We start from the raw sequence: 14,152 nt of genomic DNA on the forward strand, positions 1-14,152 counted from the left end.
TGGGATGGCTGGGTCATATGGTACATCTAGTTCTAGATCCTTGAGGAATCGCCATACTGTTTTCCATAATGGTTGAACTAGTTTACAATCCCACCAACAGTGTAAAAGTGTTCCTATTTCTCCACATCCTCTCCAGCACCTGTTGTTTCCTGACTTTTTAATGATCGCCATTCTAACTGGTGTGAGATGGTATCTCATTGTGGTTTTGATTTGCATTTCTCTGATGGCCAGTGATGATGAGCATTTTTTCATATGTCTGTTGGCTGTATGAATGTCTTCTTTTGAGAAATGTCTGTTCATATCCTTTGCCCACTTTTTGATGGGGTTGTTTGTTTTTTTCTTGTAAATTTGTTTGAGTTATTTGTAGGTTCTGGATATTAGCCCTTTGTCAGATGAGTAGATTGCAAAAATTTTCTCCCATTCCATAGGTTGCCTGTTCACTCTGATGGTAGTTTCTTTTGCTGTGCAGAAGCTCTTTAGTTTAATTAGATCCCATTTGTCAATTTTAGCTTTTGCTGTGCAGAAGCTCTTTAGTTTAATCAACCCAAATGTCCATCAGTGACAGATTGGATTAAGAAAATGTGGCACATATACACCATGGAATACTATGCAGCCATAAAAAAGGATGAGTTTGCGTCCTTTGTAGGGACATGGATGCAGCTGGAAACCATCATTCTTAGCAAACTATCACAAGAACAGAAAACCAAACACCGCATGTTCTCACTCATAGGTGGGAACTGAACAATGAGATCACTTGGACTCAGGAAGGGGAACATCACACACCGGGGCCTATCATGGGGAGGGGGGAGGGGGGAGGGATTGCATTGGGAGTTATACCTGATGTAAATGACGAGTTGATGGGTGCAGCAGACCAACATGGCACAAGTATACATATGTAACAAACCTGCACGTTATGCACATGTACCCTACAACTTAAAGTATAATAATAATAAATAAATTTTAAAAAAAACAAAAACAAAAACAAAAAAAAAACAAAAAAACAAAACACACCATACCACAAACGAAAGGTATATAACTTATGAAGTTAAATAAGCATTGGATTTTCAGAATAAATAACCTATTTATTGGCAAAAAAAAAAAAAAAAAAAAAAAAAAAAGGTGAAACTTAAAAAAAGAGACAGATGGATTCAAATACTATAAAAAGGGGGGAAAGGAAAATGATTCCAGATAGATAAGAAAAAATGTTCACCTCCATAGTCAGAGAGTTGATGAACTAGATAAGACAGAGATATGGGCATGGACATAAATGTGCATTAGTCATGTACATAGATATAGACACATGAAAAACAGTTTATCCAATTACAAAAATGTATGTAAGTTTAAGTATGGTAACTACAGAAAAGCATCAATAAAAATGACCCAGAATATTGCCATTCAGACATAATTACTCTTAATATTTTGGTGTATACACTATACTAGTATTTTTCACATACACAAGTTATGTATAACACATGTAATTATTTTTTAAAATTGAAATCACACTACACATTTTATCTCCATTCTGCTTTTTTCACTTATCAACACATTATGAACATTTTCATATGCCTGGCATTATAAATACATGGTATTTATATTCTTATTTTTATTACTCTAAAATATAAGTTTTGATAGCTACATAGTAATACATACTATGGATGTATTATAATTTGTTTAAGCATTTATTTATCATCATACAGCCATTCTTTGGTGTCCACGAGGTATTCCAGTACCCCTTGTGGATAACAAACTCTGCAGATGCTCAAGTTCCTTATATAAAATGGCATAGTATTTGCATATAACCTGTGCATATTCTCCTGCATATTTTAAATCATCCCTAGATTACTTTTAATGCATCTAATACAATGTAAATGCTATGTAAATAGTTGTACACTGTTTTTTATTTTTATTATTTTTTATTGCTGTATTGTTATTTTTATTGTTTTTAATAATATTTTTTAACCTTGGTTGATTGAATCTATGGATGCAAAACCCCTGAATACAAAGGGCCAACAGCGCTTTCTAAAATCACTTCCTAATTTTCTGTCTCTTAAAGTATTCATCAATAAACACTAAGTTCATTAACTGAATTCTTATCCAAAGTTTGAGACCCTAAAGTCAGACAAACCTAGACTAACATTATGACTTTACCACTTATTAGCCATGTGATCAGAGGAGGTAAGTTGTTTACCTTCTCTGACCTCAGTTTCCTAAGAATAATAATAGTACTGTCCACATAGACCTGTGGTGGTAACTAAATGAAGAAATGCATCTAAAGTATCTGACACATAGAAGGAACTCAGGGGTTACATCCTCAGTCAGAATAGAGAGTTCCTATATAACAAGAAAAAAATAGTTCCTCCCCTAAGCTAATCTCATCTATGGGAGATTGCTAGTGGAACTGGCTTTATATACTAAGTATGTCTCTGTTGTCTGAATCTATCTTCATGCCAGTGAGCAATAGGTAACCTAATAAGTGACGTATTTGCAAAGTCAAAAACTTTTGACAATATTACTTCTTAAAGATTATTGGCCATTTAAAATATTACAAATCTAATGTGGAAAGACAATGCTGATATTGCTGAATTTTTAAATACAGTTATTGAAAGTGACATTATTTCTAAAACTAGAAATTCACTGACTTCAAGAACTAAAAGGAAGCTCAAGATTGACTAATCTTTTGCCCATTTTTATATATGGAGGCAACAGAACACATGCCCATGGTGGGAGATAACAGGTGGCTTTGAGTCCTAAAGGTTATTTCTTAGTGGTCTCTACAAAGGATATGAAGGTAAAACACTAAAATGATTCAATAGCTGAAAGATCTCAACTTAGTAGAGAAGCATTTGAAATTCTTTTTTATAGCCATGGTGAAGGGTACAATTACATACCTAGGCCAGGTTTTCTTAGTTTTACCACTATTGACTTTTTGGGCTAGATGATCCTTTGTTGTGCTGTACATTGCAGAGTATTTAGCAGCATCCCTGTCCTATACCACTAGATGCATCCCTCCCTCATTTGTGACAGCCAAATTAGCTCTAGGCATACCCATATGTCCTTCGGGGAATAAAATCAACCCCAATGAAAAAACCACTGAATTATGCTGCAAAGAATACACAGTGGTGATTCTCTTCCTCATTTATCTTATATACACAGATAATATAAAGTAGTGAGAATGTGGCAAGAAATGTTCTCCACTTTTCTCCCCTGTCCAAACTAGAATTATAGAAGGGGGCCATGTAAATCAAGACAGAGAAAGAAAGGAGACGTGTATTATATTAATTCGCTAGAAATTTTCTGACAGAAAATCAATACGGTCAGTAACATGTCCTCTTGTCGACCTCAAATAATACTTCATTCTTTTTATCTCTCCCTTTGTAGGACTCATTATCTATTTCCTTATCCTATTTAGTATAAGCTCCAGTGAATTAATAATCTAACTCTAGGATGTGAGAGTTATCAGGCTCTGACATCTGTCACTCCACTGATTGCCAGGGTTGATTTGGCTGATCTGACTGGCCAGGATGTATCTGCTTTCTCCCTCACTGCTCCATGTGTATCTTTCCAGAAGCTGCAAGCTCAGTCAAAGAGGACAACCTTCTCCAAGAGAGGAGGACTGTGCCTCTGTCAAGGTATATGAGTAGCTGTGCTCCCCTGCTAGCACCTCCAAACAAGCTCTCTACGTCTAAGGACAGGGAGGGCAAGGGGAACTAGGAGAGAGATCAAATGGGTACAATGGATTCCACACCCATGACAGTATAAGGTGATGATAGAGAGTCCAAAGAGACGTGGTTTCTCTTTGATAGAGACAGGCAGTATTATGGGTTAAATTGTGGCACCCCAAAAATGTATATGTTAAGGTCCTAACCCTAGTACCTCAGAATATGGTTTTATTTGATTAGGGGGTCATTAGTTGAGATAGGAAAAGGTGGGCCCCTAATCCAATATGACTAGTGTCCTTATAAGAAAGAGAAGTTTGGATACAAATGCACTCCCAGGGAATAGAACACCATGTAAAGATAGGAGTTTCCTGCCACAAGCCAGGGAACCACCAGAAGCTCAGAGAGACGCCTCCAGGAGATCCTTTGCTAGCACCTTAAGAGAGAGCATGGTCCTGCCAACACCCATCACAGACTTCCAGTCCCCAAAACCACGAGACAATAAAGTTCTGTTGCCTACACCATTCAGTCTGTGGTGCTCTGTTAGGGGATATCTCACAAAGACAGGTGGTCATGACTAAAGAAATGTAGTCACACCAGGTGAGGATTTGGTGAGGGAAGCCAAATGAAATAAAGGGGTCCATCACAGGTTCCCACTTTCTCTGATGTGATATGGGTATATATTTGGGTTGAAATATATAATGAATATTTATTTTTACATTCTTCTGGAATCAATGTCTGGCAGAACATAAGATGTATTTGTTAATGGATGTTTGCTATCTTCCTTTCTACTGATTGTTGATTTTTAGTAGTCACTATAATTTTAGGGATATAGTACCATATCTGAATATTCTGGGTTTCTGAATTCTGTGCCTCCTTCTTCAAAGATCAAGAAACTCAAGTTTAAGTTCCAAATCAGTCACCTCCAAGAGAGAAGCCCATCAGGTTTAGGAATATAATGAACCAAGAGTTGAAAAGAAGATATAATTTCCTTTTATTTTTCTAATTGTGGCCCACCCCTCCAATAGTACTTTCACCTCACAAACTGCAAAGTGCTTTCACATACAAAGATTCACCTGTTTCTGTCAACAACTCAAACAAGTAAAAGAGAAGGCTGTTACCATTGCACAGATGCAGAAATGGAGGCCTAGAGAAATTATGACTTTCTCAAGGGGACTGACACAGCTACTTGAAATGGTCTGGTATCCTTTTCTTTATACCAGAATTTTTTTTTTTTTTTGTCATGAGAGAAATATTCCAGCACACATAGATAAAAGATTCACTCTGCCCATTCTCCTTAAGAAAAGAACACTTGATTTACTGTTATATGCTCTTAAGGATTGGGGCCAGCTTTGGGATTTGGTCCAGACTTAAGATCTTGATTCCCAACCATGGCCTTTTGGCTTCTTGACCCTCCTATTAACTTACCAGACTTGAGTCATAATTCTGGACGATCTTGCAGAAGATCTTTGACTCAAGAGAGTCTCATAAAAGCTCTTCTGGGAAACTACACACTAATGCCAGAGTTTCACACAATTGAGGTATCTTTATGGAGTCCCAGATAAATGTTACAAAATGTTACTTCCCCACCACCTCCTGCCTGAAGGCCCTAACATAAAAAGATGCATTTCTCATTGAGATGCAGTAGTTTTCATATCTCCATTTGTCTTTGCCAAACCAGGTCAGGAAACCAGCCCAGAATGTAAGGTTGTGGTTTGCTTTTTTAGACTCATAAAATGTTAATGCTGCAAGTAAGTGATCTAAGAGATAGTCTGTTTTAACATTGTCTTGCTAAGAACACTGAGACCCTTAGATCACAGCAAATTTGGCCAGTGACATTTAAGAAGTTAATAACGAGGCTGTTATTCTAATCTAGGGTTCTTAATTCCTAATTCAGTATTCTTTGCAATATGTTATCCTGTATCTATTGACATAAATATTTCCAAAACATCATTATTGACCTTCTACTCCCATTTCATGGATAAAAGGAGTCACCAACGTTTGGTATGATTTGTCAAGCATGGTCGAAAACTTCAAACTAATCCCAGGTCCAACTCTGTTGTCTGAAGTGGTGCCTGCTTCTTCAACATGAATTACTAAATAATCTATTTCCATATTCAACAAACATTTATTTAGAAATGACTGGGTCTTACTTATCTTGGTCACCTCTGATAATATGAAGGTCACAGTACAGTAGGAAATGCATATATCTATAGAATTAAGAAAATACAATTTGGTAGAAATAATCACATAGGAAGTGAGATTTGGAGCATAAAGGAAGGAGTGACTCACTGTTCTAGGGGTAAATTATGGGGATAGGGAGAAGCTTTGCAACATAGGTGATATTGGAGTTGAGCCTGAAAAGCTAAGAAGGAGTTTGTTAGATGGAGAAGGTAAAAGAATATGCCAGATGGAGGAAACAGAGTAATCAAATTCTAACTGTCTGAGATCGCCTAAACAGAGTCATAGAGTCCATAGAAGGCGGAGAAAAGGGACATGACTAAAAACTTGGGGTAGGGCGGCCGGGCGCGGTGGCTCATGCCTGTAATCCCAGCACTTTGGGAGGTTGAGGTGTGTGGATCACCAGGTCAGGAGATCGAGACCATCCTGGCTAACATGGCGAAACCCCCATCAAAAAATTAGCCAGCCGTGGTGGCAGGCACCTGTAGTCCTAGCTACTTGGGAGGCTGAGGCAGGAGAATGGCATGAACCTGGGAGGTGGAGCGTGCAGTGAGCCGAGATGGTGCCACTGCACTCCAACCTGGGCAACAGAGCGAGACTCCTTCTCAAAAAAAATAAAATATTGGGGTAGGGCTAGGCAGTTCAGAGGTTTTGAAGTCCATGAAATAAAGCATAATGAGGTTGAGCTTTGCAGTGAAGATGCTAGGGAGCCAATTTAAGCAGAGTAATAACAAGTTAGACACGTGCTTTTAAAAGTCACTGAGATTCTACTGAAGGCTCAGATGTAGCAAGAATAGGGTCAGGAAGACCATTTCAAACATTTTAATCCTCTTGGCAATAGATGATGAAAGTCTAAATAGAAGTGAGCTTAGAAGGCAATTAAAGTTTAGAAGATATCAGAAGATAGATTCAGTGATACATGGGACACTGATGATGAGAGAGGGAAGAGACCTAGATGTAACTGGTGATTCTAACTTAGGTGGCTGCTACATGGTCGTGAAACTACTTTCCTAGAGTACATTTTTGACTCTTCAGAGTCACTGGGTTTTTCTAAAATCTGATAGAAACTCTGGGGACTCTACCCAGAAAAAGGCACACATGCACATATACAAACAATTTTTCATGCAATTTCAGATGTTTCATGAGCTCCCTGAAACCCATGAATGAATGAGACTGCAGATTACAAAGCTCTGTTTTACTGGAGGAATTGAAATACGAAAACACTGGGAAATCTAGATTGTCAGTTGCTAATGTCATAGAATGAATCCATTTCCTTCTGACATTGTTAGTTGGATATTTGTATGCTAATGTGGCAACTGGGGATAAGATTGAAAGCACTTGCTAGGTGGTGACCAGGGGTGGGAGTTGGGGGAGGGAGCCCCAGACTAGAAACAAAGCACAGTGGGGGATGAGCGAGACAATCATCACCATCACCTCCCAGGTTTCCTGAGTCAGAGCAGAGTCATGGTGCTGAATGAATCAATTACATCCTTCCACGTCTGAGATTTTATTTAATATTCACAATAACCTTGTGACGTTAGCAAAGGAACACTAGTAGATCCATGTCACAGGATGAAGCAATTGAAGCTCAGAGAAATTGAGTCACTTTCTTTCCCAAGGTCACACACAGTTAATGGCAGAGATTGAACCAGGTCTGTTTCCTCCTTTTTCAAGGCTGGTTCTTTTACGGACAAGCAGGTCTGAGACATCAAGATGAAAGTCTCCCTTCTAGTCTGGGTGTTAATCCAGGCTTTCTAGTTTACACTGATAATGCTGTTAAGAGCATAACATGAATATCCAGAGCACTGTTGAGCACACAGCATCCAGGAGACAGTGGGGAGGACTTAGGTTGGAGTCACTAAAGACATTGTTTTCAATGTCACTGTTTTTAGACAGTTCAAATGTCAACCCTGCCACTTATATCTCCGTGATCCTGGCTAGACTACAAAGTCTCATTGGCCTTGAGTTTCCTTGTCTTTAAAGCAGGGATAATAATATTAATCTTCATCCTTGCCAGGCTTCAATGAGACTGAGTTAAAATGCCCTCTATAAGTGCTAGCTCCTCTTGTGAGGGCTTCAGCAGGCACAGTCATTTCTCTGAGATTATGGATTCTGTCTCCAAGCTCCTGACACCAATCCATTTCTCTTATTTCACTCACTGGTGAAAACCAGCCTGCCAGAATGGTCTACTGACTGACCTGCCTGGAACACACAGTTCTTGTCTATTATCAATGGAATAATAGGTGCCAAGAACATCTGAGACCTTAATACTTAAAGGAACAGTCTTTACAGACTTAATGATGGTCTATTTTTAAGCACACAGGATCAGAAATAGTGAACAATATGTTTGTGATATGGAACATTTCTGATGAAGAGTGTTTTTGCAAGGTCTGTGTCATGGAACGTTCCAGCTATGTTTTCCATTCTTATAGAGCTTAAACCTATTCACATGTTTATATGGTCACTTGTAAGATTTGAAGGCCAACCATCTATCAAGAAATAAAGCTAATGCATGTATCATTCCAATAAACAACCTAGCTAATGCAAAATTGCCAACAATGATTTTTCTTCATTTACGTAGTTGATGATTCATCCAGCATGAGTACATCTTGCCACAATAAAGGAGAGTGCTTGTCCACACCATTTATTACAGAGAGGAAAAGAGAAAATGGGTAAGTCAAAACAAAACTAAACTAAAACATAGTCTTTGATTTGTGATGCCCATCTACTTGCTAACTTCATGACTAGACAAATTGGTTAACTTCTTTGAGCTTCCAGTTCTTTCTTTCTCCACTGGGGATGTAATGCAGTGTATTAGTTTGTTTTCACACGGCTACAAAGAACTACCTGAGACTAGGTAATTTATCAAGAAAAGAGGCTTAATTGACTCACAGTTCACATGGCTGGGGAAGCCTCAGCAAACTTACAATCATGGCAGAAGATGAAGGAGAGGAAGGCACCTTCACAAGGTGGCAGGAGAGAGGGAGCAAGGGGGAAGTGCCACACTTTAAAACCATCAGATCTCATGAGAACTCACTCACTATCACGAGAACAGCAAGGGAGAAGTCGGCCCCCATTATCCAATCACCTGCCACTCAGCCCCTCCATCGACACATGGGAATTAAAATTCAACATGAGATTTGGATGGGGACACAGAGCCAAACCATATCATGCAGGTTCAACACCTTTACAATCTCTTATGAAGAAGACTGTAAATCCCCATGTTTAACTGAGGGATTGTTATTCCCATTCTGAGCTTCTTTCTTCCATTCCATTGCTTACTATCAAAGTGCTCAAGATTCATTATATTCAAGGACACACACTATGGTTGCATTCCTGGGCAGCACTTGCTATTCTGGATTCTACTGTTATTCCTCGTTTCCATTAAATGTGAACAATGGGATCTGTATATGACCCACTTCCACAGATGGGTAATATGGTGGCAAAACATGGGTTTTGTAATCAGCTAGGGTCTTGTAATCCTAGTTTGATCAACCCTGTGTTTTATGTGGATTTACTTTCTTCATCTGTTAAATAATATGGATAATAATTTTTTAGGGTTGCCGTTTAAGAGCTTTGTTGAGACATAATTTATACATCATACATTTGTCTCACTTAAAGTGTAAAACTAAAGTATTTTTCATATATCCACAGAACTGTGCCACCATCACTACAAACTAAAACGTTTCATCACACTGATAAAAGAAACATCATTACTTACTTCTCTTGACAACTTTATGAAACAACTAATCTATTTTCTGTCTTTACAGACTTGTTTATTCTTGCTATTTTATACAAATGGAAACATACAATATGTGATCTTTTGTGACTAGCTTCTTTCACTTAGCATAACATTTTCAAGATTCACCAGTGCTTTAGTATAAAAATGTCATTCTTTTTCATTGCTAAATAATATTCTATTGCATAAATATATCACATTGTATTTACCCATTTATCAGATGATGAATATTTGAGTTGTTTCTGCTTTTTAACTATGATGAGAAATGCTTCTATAAATATGCATACAAGTTTTTGTGTGGACATGTTTTCATTTCGCTTGGGTTATATATCTAGAAGTGGAATTACAGGGTCATATGTTAACTCTATGTTTAACTTTTTGAGGAGCTGCCAAAATGTTTTCAAAGCAGCAATATATTCCACCAGCAATATATCACTGTTCCAGTTTCTCTACTTTCTTACCAATATTTGTTATTTTAGTAGAAATGAAGTGGTATCTTATTTAGATTTTCTTTTGCATTTACCTGATGACTAAGCATTTTTCATATGCTTATTGTCCATTTATATCCTTCTCTTTAAGAAATGTCTATACAGGTCCTTTGCTCATTAAAAAGATAGGCTATCTTTTTATTATTGAATATTAGTTTTTTGTATATTCTGGATACAAGTCTCTTAGCAGATATATGATTTGCAAATATTTTCTCTTATATAGATTGTTCTTTTCACTTTTTTGATGGTAGATTTTACAACACAAAATATTACACTTTTATGGCTCAATTTATAGTTTTTTCTTCTTTGCTTGCTTTTTAAATTGTAACTTTAAAAAAATTGTATAATCTGAGTTCACAAAAAGTTATTTGTAGGTTTTCTTTTAGTAAGTGAATACTTTAAGCTGTCACATTTAGACCTGACATCCATTTAGTTTTCTTGTTTAGTTAGTTGGTTGGATTCTTGTTATTTCTATTTGCTACAGAGCTAGAACCTTTATTTTTTAACTTTTTAAAAATAATTTCAACTTTTATTTTAGATTCAGGGGGTATATGTACAGTTTTGTTATAGAGGAATATGGGCAATGCCAAGGTTTGGGGTATGATTGATCACATCAGCCATTTACTGAGCAAGATAGCCAATAGTTTTACAACCCTTAGCCCCTTCTTTAGGAGCCCCCATTGTCTATTATCGCCATCTGTATCTCCAGGAATATACACTTATAAGTGAGAGCAAACATGCAGTATTTGGTTTTCTGTTCCTTTTGTTAGTTTGCTTAAGATAAAGGCCTCCAGCTGCATCCATGTTGTTACAAAGGACATAATTTCCTTCTTTCTTGTGGCTGCATAGTATTTCATGGTGTATATGTCCCACATTTTCTTTATTCATTCCACCATTGATGAGCACATAGGTTGATTCCATGTCTTTGCCATTGTGAATAGGGCTGGGATGGACATATCAGTGTGTGTGTGTTGTGGGAAGTCAGGGACCCCGAACGGAAGGACCAGCTGAAGCCATGGCAGAAGAACATAAATTGTGAAGATTTCATGGACATTTATCAGTTCCCCAAATTAATACTTTTATAATTTCTTACACCTGTCTTTACTGCAGTCTCTGAACATAAATTGTGAAGATTTCATGGACATTTATCACTTCCCCAATCAATACTCTTGTGATTTCCTATGCCTGCCTTTACTTTAATCTCTTAATCCCATCATCTTCATAAACTGAGGATGTATGTTGCCACAGGACCCTGTGATGATTGCGTTAACTGCACAAATTGTTTGTAAAACATGTGTGTGTAAACAATATGAAATCTGGGCACCTTGAAGAAAGAACAGGATAACAGTGATGTTCAGGGGACAAGGGAGATAACCATTAGGTCTGGCTGCCTGAGAGCCGGGCAGAGCAGAGCCATATTTTTCTTCTTTCAAAATCAAATAGGAGAAATATAGCTGAATTCTTTTTCTCAGCAAGGAACAGCCCTGAGAAAGAGAATGTATTCCTAGGGGGAGGTCTCTGAAATGGCCACTCTGGGAATGTCTGTCTTATACAGTTGCAGATAAGTGATGAAATAAGCCCCAGTCTCCCATAGTGCTCCCAGGCCTATTAGGACAAGGAAATTCCTGCCTAATAAATTTTGGTCAGACCGGTTGTCTGCTCTCAAACCCTGTCTCCTCATAAGATGTTATCAATGACAATGCGTGCCCAGTGGGACATGAAACTTCATTAGCATTTTTAATTTTGCCCCAGTCCTGTGATCTCACCCTGCCTCCATTTGCCTTTTGATATTTTATTACCTTGTGAAGCATGTGATCTCTTGACCCACAACCTGTTCATACACTCCCTTCCCTTTTGAACATCACTAATAAAACTTGCTGGCTTTGTGGTTTGGGGGGCATCATGGAACCTGCCGACATGTGATGTCTCCCCTGGACACCCAGCTTTAAATTTCTTTTTTGTGCTCTTTCCCTTTATTTCTCAGACTGGCTGACACTTAGGGAAATAGAAAAGAACCTACGTTGAATTATTGGGGGTAGGTTCCCCAATATGTGTGTGTGTGTTTTGAGAAGAACAATTTTTTTTCTTTTAGATATGTATCCAGTAATGGGATTGCTGGGTCAAATGGTAGTGCTGCTTTCAGATCTTCGAGATATCTCCAAACTGCTTTCCACAGTAACTGAACTAATTTACATTTCCACCAAAACTATATAAACATTCTTTTTTCTCCACAGCCTCACCAGCATCTATTGTTTTTTGACCTTTTAGTAATCTCCATTCTGGCTGGTGTGATATGGTACATCATTGTGGCTTTGATTAGTGATGTTGAGTGTCTTAAAAATATGTTTGTTGGCCACTTATATGTCTTCTTTTGAGCAGTGTCTGTCCATGTCTTTTGCCCACTTTTTAATGGAGTTATTTGTTTTGGGCTCATTGAATTAAATTTCTTACAGATTTTGGATATTAGATCTTTCTCCAATGCACAGTTTGTGAATATTTTCTCCCATGAGAAAATTTCCATGAAGAAGCTCTTTAGTTTAATTACATCTCACATGTCAATTTTTGGTATTATTGTCAATTGCTTTTGAGGACTTAGTCACAAATTATTTCCCAAGGCTGATGTCCAGAATGGTGTTTCCCAGGTTTTCCTCTACCATTCTTATAGTTTGAAGTCTTACATTTAGATCTTATAATCCATCTTGATATAATTTTTTTATGTGGTGAGAGAAAGGGGTCCAGTTTCATTCTTCTGCATATAGCTAGCTAGGTATCCCAGCATCATTTATTGAATGGGGAGTTCTTTCCTCATCACTTACTTTTGTCAACTTTGTCAAAGACCAGTTGCCTGTAGGCATGTGGCTTTATTTCTGGGTTCTCTATTCCATTCCATTGGTCTATGTATCTGTTTTTGCACTAGAACCATGCTGTTTTGGTTACTGTAGCCTCATATTGTAGTTTGAAGTTGGGTAATGTGATGCCCCCAGCTTTGTTCTTTTTCCTTAGGATTGTTTTGACACTTCTAATTTATGTAATTATTTTTGTAGGAATTTTTCTTTTTCTTTTTTTCCCTATAATTTTAAAAAATATTTTAGTCACTTTAACTTTTGTTTTTTAAAACTTGTTTTCCTTCAATAGGTGTTTGGGGAACAGATGGTGTTTGGTTACATGAATAAGTTCTTTAAAGGTGACTTCTGAGATTTTGGTGCACCCTTCACTAGAGCAGTGTATACTGTATTCAGTGTGTAGTCTTTTATCCCTTGCCACCACCAATCCATTCCCCTGAGTCACCAAAGTCCCATATATTGTTCTTATGCCTTTGCATCCTCATAGCTTAGCTTCCACATGTAAGTGAGAATATACAATGTTTGATTTTCCATTCCTGAGTTACTTCACTTAGAATAATAGTCTCCAATTCCATCCAGGTTGCTGCAGATGTCGTTTTTTAATTCTTTTTTATGGCTGAGTAGCATTCCACGGTGTATATACCACATTTTCTTTATTCACTAGTTGATAGATGGGCATTTGGGCTGGTATCATATTTTTGCAATTGCAAATTGTGCTACTATAAACATGCATGTGCAAGTATCTTGTTTGTATAATGACTTCTTTTCCTCTGGATAGATACCCAGGAGTGGGATTGCTGGATCAAAAGGTAGGTAGACTTTTAGTTATTTAAGGAATCTCTGCACCATCTTCCATAGAGGTTTTACTAGCTTACATTCCCACCAACAGTGCAAAAGTGTTCCCTTTTCACCACACCCAGGCCAACATCTATTATTTTCTGATTTTTTAATTGTGGCCATTCTTGCAGGAGTGAAGTGATATCACATTGCGGTTTTGATTTGCATTTCCCTGATCATTAGTGATGTTGAGCATTTCTCCACATGCTCATTGGCCACTTGTATATCTTCTTTTGAGAACTGTCTTTTTATGTCCTTAGACCACTTTTTCATGAGATTGTTTGTTTTTTTCTTGATGATTTGTTTGAGTTCTTTGTAGATTCTGGATATTAGTCCTTGTTGAATGTATAGACTGTGAATATTTTTCTCCCACTCTGTGTATTGATTGTTAACTGTGGATTATTTCTT

At 37.5% G+C, this 14,152-nt stretch overlaps 1 long non-coding RNA gene across 2 annotated transcripts in view; it reads left to right on the top strand.

The window, feature by feature from the left end:
• LOC103887130 overlaps positions 1-14,152 on the top strand; it is a 93,169-nt gene that overhangs the window by 49,711 nt on the left and 29,306 nt on the right. For both annotated transcript variants that reach the window (XR_001905902.3, XR_002524010.2), the window contains exon 3: positions 8,419-8,509. This is a non-coding gene — a long non-coding RNA (uncharacterized LOC103887130). The remainder of the gene's footprint in view (positions 1-8,418; positions 8,510-14,152) is intronic.

This window comes from Papio anubis, chromosome 8 (assembly GCF_008728515.1).
Source record: "Papio anubis isolate 15944 chromosome 8, Panubis1.0, whole genome shotgun sequence".
Classification (NCBI taxonomy): Eukaryota; Metazoa; Chordata; class Mammalia; order Primates; family Cercopithecidae; genus Papio; species Papio anubis.